The 8,088-nt window shown below is 38.0% G+C and overlaps 2 long non-coding RNA genes across 2 annotated transcripts; one reads left to right on the top strand and one right to left on the bottom strand.

Moving 5' to 3' along the window:
- Positions 1 to 500: 500 nt before the first annotated feature.
- On the bottom strand, positions 501 to 6,441 carry LOC124015852. Its single transcript, XR_006835241.1, has 3 exons — positions 5,808 to 6,441; positions 1,229 to 1,265; positions 501 to 567 (listed from the first exon to the last, which is right to left on the bottom strand). It is a non-coding gene; the product is annotated as an uncharacterized LOC124015852 (long non-coding RNA).
- Positions 3,912 to 4,609, top strand: LOC124015850. Its single transcript, XR_006835239.1, has 3 exons — positions 3,912 to 4,047; positions 4,145 to 4,218; positions 4,412 to 4,609. It is a non-coding gene; the product is annotated as an uncharacterized LOC124015850 (long non-coding RNA).
- Positions 6,442 to 8,088: the final 1,647 nt, after the last annotated feature.

Raw genomic sequence — 8,088 nt, 5'->3', positions numbered from 1 at the left:
ACGCCGGATAAGACAGGAGAAGTACTCCAGATATAACAAACTGACACTAGCCCCCCGACACAAACTACTGCAGCATAAAAACTGGAGGCTGACACAGGCGGGGTCAGGAGACACTGTGGCCTCATCCGATGATACCCCCAGACAGGGCCAAACAGGAAGGATATAACCCCAGCCACAAAGCACAGCCCCCACACCACTAGAGGGAAAGCTTCAACCACCAACTTACCATCCTGAGACAAGGCCGAGAATAGCCCACAAAGATCTACGCCACGGCACAACCCAAGGGGGGGCGCCAACCCAGACAGGAAGATCATGTCAGTGACTCAACCCACTCAAGTGACGCACCCCTCCTAGGGATGGCATAAAAGAGCACCAGTAAGCCAGTGACTCAGCCCCTGTAATAGGGTTAGAGGCAGAGAATCCCAGTGGAGATTCAGCCCTAGCAGAGCCCCAAGTCCTATGGGGACGTCCTCGAGGGCGTGGATGTTCTCTCCATCAAAGGCCAGCGGGATTTCATTCTCATGGTGAAATGGGCTTCCGCCGATGTGCAGTGAAGAGCGTTGAAATCTATGTCAACAAAAGTAAGAAAAGATTAATACAATTTTTTTTAAATGTTGAGCTATAGTTTTATATAAGCATGCACACCTATGTTTATGAAGAAAGATGATTTGATTTGTGCATAGGAATACTGGACATAAAGGCCACTTGGGTCGTCTTTAAAAAAAAGTTAACAAATTCTTATTTTTAATGACGGATTAGGAACAGTGGGTTAACTGCCTGTTCAGGGGCCGAACGACAGGGGCCGAACGACCATGTCAACTCAGGGATTTGAACTTGCAGTTACTGTTCCAACGCTCTAACCACTTGGCTACCCTGCCACCCCAAGGTACAGAGGTTGGGCAAGAGCAGAATCACTGCTGTGGTCTCCAGTCCTAGTAAAGTAAAGCAATGATCTTGCTAATTTTATTACAAAATACATTAGAGAAAGGGAAGGAATAAGAGCAAATACCTCTCCTGTATTGTCCTTCAGGGACTGTTAAAATAGCAGGATGATGTCCTCACCCCTGCCTCGCCTCTCTACCTCTGATAGTCCTTGAATTATCTTTGTATCTATATCCATTCCATGGACTTGATTAATTTCTGAGAAGATTTGAAAATATAGTTTGCACACATTTGTATGCTGCTAGATTTTTGTATTGACTGCTATGTAGGTTAAATGTATATGTACCTTCTTGATCCCAATTGCATTGTGTCCATGTCCTGTCCTATAAGAATTTCAAAGGAAGAGAAAATGTGTCAAAGAACAGTCTTGCAAGCATTAATATATATATATAAAATAAATATTGAAAGATAAATGGCATCGACATACAATTGAATGTAAAATAGACATATTGGAGAAAGCACTATCCAAAAAAACACTGCCATACAGGCCTAATATCACATTTCAAGATATCTTTGTACACAAATTGTTCAATATTTTATCAGGCTGACTTGAAAGATTACACGCAACATTTTGCTGCGTGGCAATACTGTGTTTGGATTCTGAAGGGCATTTATACAAAAGAGGTAGTCTAGACACTGTATTAATACCATTATGGATTTGAATCCCATCTACAGCTTCCATCTAAGATATTAATTTCCCTCCACAAGGGGGCGTACATGTAACGTTTCCAAAATGGGATAGTATTGTAAATGTAACGTTTCCAAAAAGGGATAGTATTGTACATGTAATGTCTCCAAAATGGGATAGTATTGTACATGTAACGTTTCCAAAATGGGATGGTATTGTACATGTAACGTTTCCAAAATGGGATTGTATTGTCCATGTAACGTCTCCAAAATGGGATAGTATTGTACATGTAACGTTTCCAAATTGGGATAGTATTGTCCATGTAATGTTTCCAAAATGGGATAGTATTGTACATGTAACGTTATGCCCCCTTGTGAGTTAATAGTATTGCATGCTGTAGCAGGCTATATAAAGAGGAAGACCTCCATTGACGATTCAGTTCGTTGTAACATCTCGTCTGGACAGATCACCGTCCTAAGTTAGTTAGTTAACGTTAGCTAGTTAATTCTCACAAAAGAGAACTGCTCTAGATTGGAAACTTACGTTAATGAATGTAAAGCCATGTTGGCTCTATGGAAACGATATACAATATATGGGAAATAATATAGTTGGGGGAAATAATCCAAACCTAGTTGTGCCTAGTTAGGACATAACGTTATTTAGATAGATAACGGGCTCGTACACCGCCAACGGTCAAACCCGGCTTTTTAATATTTACGGTAATTAACTCTAGTAACTTTGTAGAAGCTATTCACAGAAAACCATCATTGTCTTTGTTATTCATTAGTATGTTATATTACTATATAAATAATTTTGAGACATATTTAGAGCCAAAGAGACAGTTTCAGGTTGGATATTCGCCTGTAGTTTTTTACGTCAACAACAGCAGTTCAAATTTCAATATCTCTTTAACCATTAAACCTAAAACTTTCAAAACTGGTTCTAGCCAGTTTATACCCGATGGCATACACACAAATTGCACACTTTTTTTTGTGGATTTACATCTCAGACTATACATTTTAGAATTTCAATAGCTCATTGGTCATGTGACCTAGTGACTTCAAACAAGGTTCAGTGTCCACTGACTACCCTTCTATATTGCACACCCTTTAGTTTGTCCATTTTCATCTCACATGATTTTACATTAATTTTTCCAAATGTAAAATTTCAATAGCTCCTTGGTCATGTGACATGGTGACTTCAAGCAAGGTTCAGAATGTCCACTCAGTGGGCCTACACATTGCACACCCTTTGGTCACCCCCAAAACCAATATCTCGTTTGGCCGCCTTTCCTTCCAGTTCTCTGCTGCCAATGACTGGAACGAATTGCAAAAATCACTGAAGCTGGAGACTCATATCTCCCTCACTAACTTTAATTAAGTACAAGCTGTTAGAGCAACTTACAGATCATTGCACATGTACATAGCCCATCTGTAAATAGCCCATCAAACTACCTCATCCCCATATTGTTATTTATTTATTTATTTTTGCTCCTTTGCACCCCAGTATCTCTACTTGCACATTCATCTTCTGCACATCTATCACTCCAGTGTATATTTGCGAAATTGTAATTATTTCGCCACAACGGCCTACTTATTGTCTTACCTCCCTAAATCTTACTTCATTTGCACACACTGTATATAGACTTTTCTATTGTGTTATTGACTGTTTATTCCATGTGTAACTCTGTTGTTGTTTATGTCACACTGCTTTGCTTTATCTTGGTGAAATAAAAAGTAAAAAATAAATTTCAAAAATAGTCTGTGGGAATGTCTTATGTCCGTCCTACATGTAGTGTTGGTACATGAATATATATCAACTGCATAGACCATAAATTGCTATTGCAAATAGAAGTATTATGTTCAAAAACTGACATTTTCAAATATTATTTTGACAAACACACTTTGGTGTTTACAATTCATTCTCTTTTGTCATAGATTTGGTGGGCACTGTCATATGTGATAGACTTTCTTTAAGCAGGTTGGATCCTATATGCTACTTTTATTATTGTCCTGTAAATGGTTCAGTGCCTATAATTTAGGCTGTGTGTGTAGAATGGGGCATAAAGGAAATTACCTCTATTACTAAATTACTACTAAATTATAGTGATAAGGAAAACGGCATACAAATTTGGCTTGTGTATTCATTTGCCTATAACTCATCAGAATTCCATTATGTTTACATTAAAAAATGAATATTTCAAAACTAGAAGATCCTTCCATGGAAAGATGACTGTGTGGACATAAATCGTAAAGGAGGGGAAATAACTCCCACCATGCAGCAGGACACCTTCAGCTGCGGCGTAGTTGTAATGCAGGTTTGTAGTTATATTTTCAATAATGAATGGTTCGCTGTTATGTGACAATTAGGTCAAAAACTCTATTTTATTTTTTGGTGTAGATGGCCAAGGAAGTTGCACAGAACTTCCCCAACATCCCCTCCCAAATTAATGGCTGAGGATATACTAAAAATGTCTGGTATGTAATGACGTTTAATTAAAAGGAAATGTAAATTCTTTATTGTTATGTAGTTTTGTGGGACAGCCATATGTTCAGTTCCTGCCTATGATTTCAGAGTTCAACAAAGCCAACAACTGCGTCATGTGTACCACTGATGAAGAACCTGGATGTGGCCCAAAGACTGACAGGGTTAGTAACTTTATTTAACATGTTTTTAATCTTTTGACAACAGTGACGGCATGTAAGACAATTTATGATATAACACAATAGATGGCTAATTCGTCATTTGTCATACTGCATTGATATTTAATATTATTTATAACGTGTTACACTTGGTTTTGTTTTGATTGATGCCAACTGAGGTTCCATGTGCTGTGCCTAGGAATGAAGACAAAAGAGTTCAACAGAGTAAAGAACACAAACTGGAAGTGCAGTCTTTGTTGTTGAAAATGAATGCTCTACCCCATCCACACTGAAGAGGCTCTGAAATGTACATCAACCAGGGATAATGAGAACGTTAACACTGAAATGTTTTATACTTATTTGAAGTTTAGTGTCTGTTGACATGTTGGAAAAGATTAAAGGTCTACAATTTCTGTTAAATTTGTCAATGTAACATTTCTATTCATTGATTTTCTGGCCATCATTAGTGTGGTTACATGTTCAGTATTTGTATTGACCAGCAAACCCATTGTCCCTGCTTTGGACAATTAATAACATGACTCTCGTACTTTGCCCTTTTCCTTTATGGTTGATATTAACAACGAAATGAGACATTATCTGTCTTTCTCCTACGTGTTAATAAATAATGTGGAAAAATAAAAAAACAAAGAAAATAAGTACTTACAACTACCAATTATTGTAGATAAATACTAAAGAAATGGGTAAACATTACACTGGACTGAACCCCCTAATTGTCAAACTAATAATAATGTACAACAGTATAGAAGAGACATGACTAGAGGTTATGCAATATGGGTGTATATCCACTGCATGCTTCTTAGGTGTGTAATTGACATGACCAAGGAAAGGCACATTTGAAACTATGAAAAATGTATGTTACACCTTGTGATTTTACACCACACAAACAAGAGTGTGCAATACAGAAGGGTAGTCAGTGGACAGGTCGTCACATGACCAAGGAGCTATTGAAATTTTACATTTAGAGCAATTCATGTAAAAACGTGTGAGATGGAACTGGACAAACTAAATGGTGTGCAATATAGAAGGGTAGTCAGTGGACATTCTGAACCTTGTTTGAAGTCAGTAGATCACATGACCAAGGAGCTATTGAATTTTGAATGTAAAAAAAGTTTGTACTTTGTTTACGCTCCCTAACTAAGTCAACTAGGAATACAAAATGCTAATCACATTTCCACATGTTTTAGCTTTGGAAAGCGAAGTAATATCCAAATCGTGAAAATAAGAACTGTGCAATGTTGTGCGCAATATTTGGAGTCTGTGGCTCAAATGGTTTGAAAGCGCGAATATCTGTCGAATATCGAACTAGAAACTGTCGTTACACTGGCATCCAAACTCGATAGCACAGAGTTGATCATACATATGACGTTGGGGAATAGTGCATTGTGGGTAGTTAAGATTTCCCTAAATAAGTTCATACATATGCAAAAACATAACTGTTTGTTCTTCTAGGTAACCATAAAGTGACTACAACTAGCTTACTAAGTCTTTAACCACACGGTATTGTTACACTAGTGAGTAAAAACGCATGCTTCCTTAACTTGTTGTCTGAAGATAAAATATACATTTTACTCAACTGCGTTACCCACTCCAGTCAACAGAGGGCGGTGTGCGACTTTAAGGCAATGCTGCTAGTGTGACGAATTTTCTAGTGGACGGAACGCTTCTTTCAACATCAACATCAGCAACAGTTAGACACCTCCGTAGCTTGCTAGACAAAATAGCCAAACCAATAAAGCTCTTTAGACGCGTTTGTGTTTATTAACCACCGTGTTTTCAACCCATTTCTGTCGTCTAGTTAGTTATCAGATTTATTTTAATATTTAGGGTGTTGTTATTAGTCAGCTAGCGGGCTGGTTAAGTTAGCATTAGCCTAACCATGCGGTCACTAAGATACTCTCCTTCTGCTAAAGAAGAGGAGGCTGTTGCAGTAGAGGGTGAGGCTGTTATCGTGAAAGAAGAAGAGAAAGACGTTTCAGTGATAGAAGAGGAAGACTCGTTCAGAGTGAAAAAGGAGGAGGAGGATGTTACAGTAAAAAAAGAAGTAGAGGTTGAGGCTGTTACCATGAAAGAAGAAGAGAAAGACGTTTCAGTGAAAGAAGAGGAAGACGCGTTCAGAGTGAAAGAGGAGGCGGATGTTACAGTAAAAGAAGAGGAAGATGCTTTCAGAGTGAAAGAGGAGGAGGGGGAGATGACTGTTACATCGAAAAGGAGGAGGAAACTGGATATCTGGGCCCGGTTTCCCAAAGCCATCTTAAGGCATCCAATGGTTCTAACAATGAATTTAGCCATAAGATGGTTTTGAGAAACCGTTCCCTGGTTAACACTAGTAAGTACTGTCTTAAAAACAGAAGCACAAACTCTGCAGTTGTTGATCTGATGTGTGGTGTTAAAGGGGAAATATTCAATTGCTATATCCATATTTGGACTTGTAAATTATTTATTTATAGCCATTGATTCTTGAAGAATTTAACATATGTTTCATGAGCTTAGTTCAACTGTTGTACCCCATCAGAACCCCAAATAAGCCTTTTTTACTCCAATGTTTAGAAACAATATAAATCAACACTGTATCGCCTCAACATGATTAAAACTATAATATTGATATCATGGATGGTCAGTCCTTGTATCCATAGGTCTGTCAATGAATTTGCGACCAGTTACATTTCTCCAGCCCCATCCATCATCTTATTACCAATTAACATTACCAATATTTTAAACTGCAGATTGGTTGATTGATTGTTGTGTGGCTTTTTTAAAGGGACAACCTAGTATTTAAACAGCAACTAAATGGCTGCCCAGAGACTTGGTTTGGTAAACAGCTGAGGGATGGGGGCTGGAGAAATGTAACCATTCTCAAATTCATAGAGAAAGCTATTGTATCAACCTTAACACAAAACCTTGGGAACTCGTCAAGAAGTTCAGACATCTTGGCGTCACAGTTATAAGGTGTTGGCTTGACAGTCAGTGGACCCAGGATCGAGTCCAGCTCCTGAATTCACTACACTATGAATACAAGGACTGGCCATCCATGATGTCATAATGATAGTTTAACCAGGTGTCTAGGCTATATAGTATATTCTATATTGACCCATGTAGATTTCCTGTGGGGGTCAAATTGTTAGAGCTGTTGATAAGTCGTTGTATAATATTCAGCCATTTATTTTCATGCCATAACATCAATATGCCTAAACAGAAGACAAGACCACCACCTCCTGCTGGCCTTCATAAATTCTGACATTGCTGGTAATAGGCTACACAAGCAGTAGGCAACCTACATTTGGAGTGCAAATTTATCTTACCATTTATACTGATCTGCGTGACAGTTTGTTTTTCATATGCACATTTTCATGGAACAGTTTAATTTCATTGATAATAGTATCTCAATCATTGTCTGTGATTAATCTACATTCTATATAAATGTAATTTATACAAATCTAAAAGTAACTTGTATTGCCAACTATGTAAAAAATTGTCTGTGTAAAGCCAACAAATAGAAACATTGCAGCCTGCAGGTAGAAAATATCCTGATAAAAATAAATATCCTATAAATCACATTGGCTGCACATGGCCTGTCTACAACGAACTTGAAACATTCTATCAACTGGGTCCTCCGAAACTTGCAACATTGTATAAAATATTCTGGGCCCTCAGTTTCCCGCTCCAGTGAGTTTGAGACAGACACAGCTGTCGGCTATTTGTGCAATGGATAAGAAGTAATCAGGTATTTTATGACATTTCCACTGGATCAGTGCATTATGTTTCTCCCTTTTAATGCTGAGTTTTTCCCTTTAAATCTTAGCTCACCATTTTTGTTCCAGGCAGATATACTACATCCATAACTAGTGGTTTCCTCAT

Source organism: Oncorhynchus gorbuscha, linkage group LG26, assembly GCF_021184085.1.
Source record: "Oncorhynchus gorbuscha isolate QuinsamMale2020 ecotype Even-year linkage group LG26, OgorEven_v1.0, whole genome shotgun sequence".
Taxonomy (NCBI): domain Eukaryota; kingdom Metazoa; phylum Chordata; class Actinopteri; order Salmoniformes; family Salmonidae; genus Oncorhynchus; species Oncorhynchus gorbuscha.
Note: the sequence above shows the minus strand (reverse complement) of the source record. Positions and strands in the feature narration are given on the sequence as shown.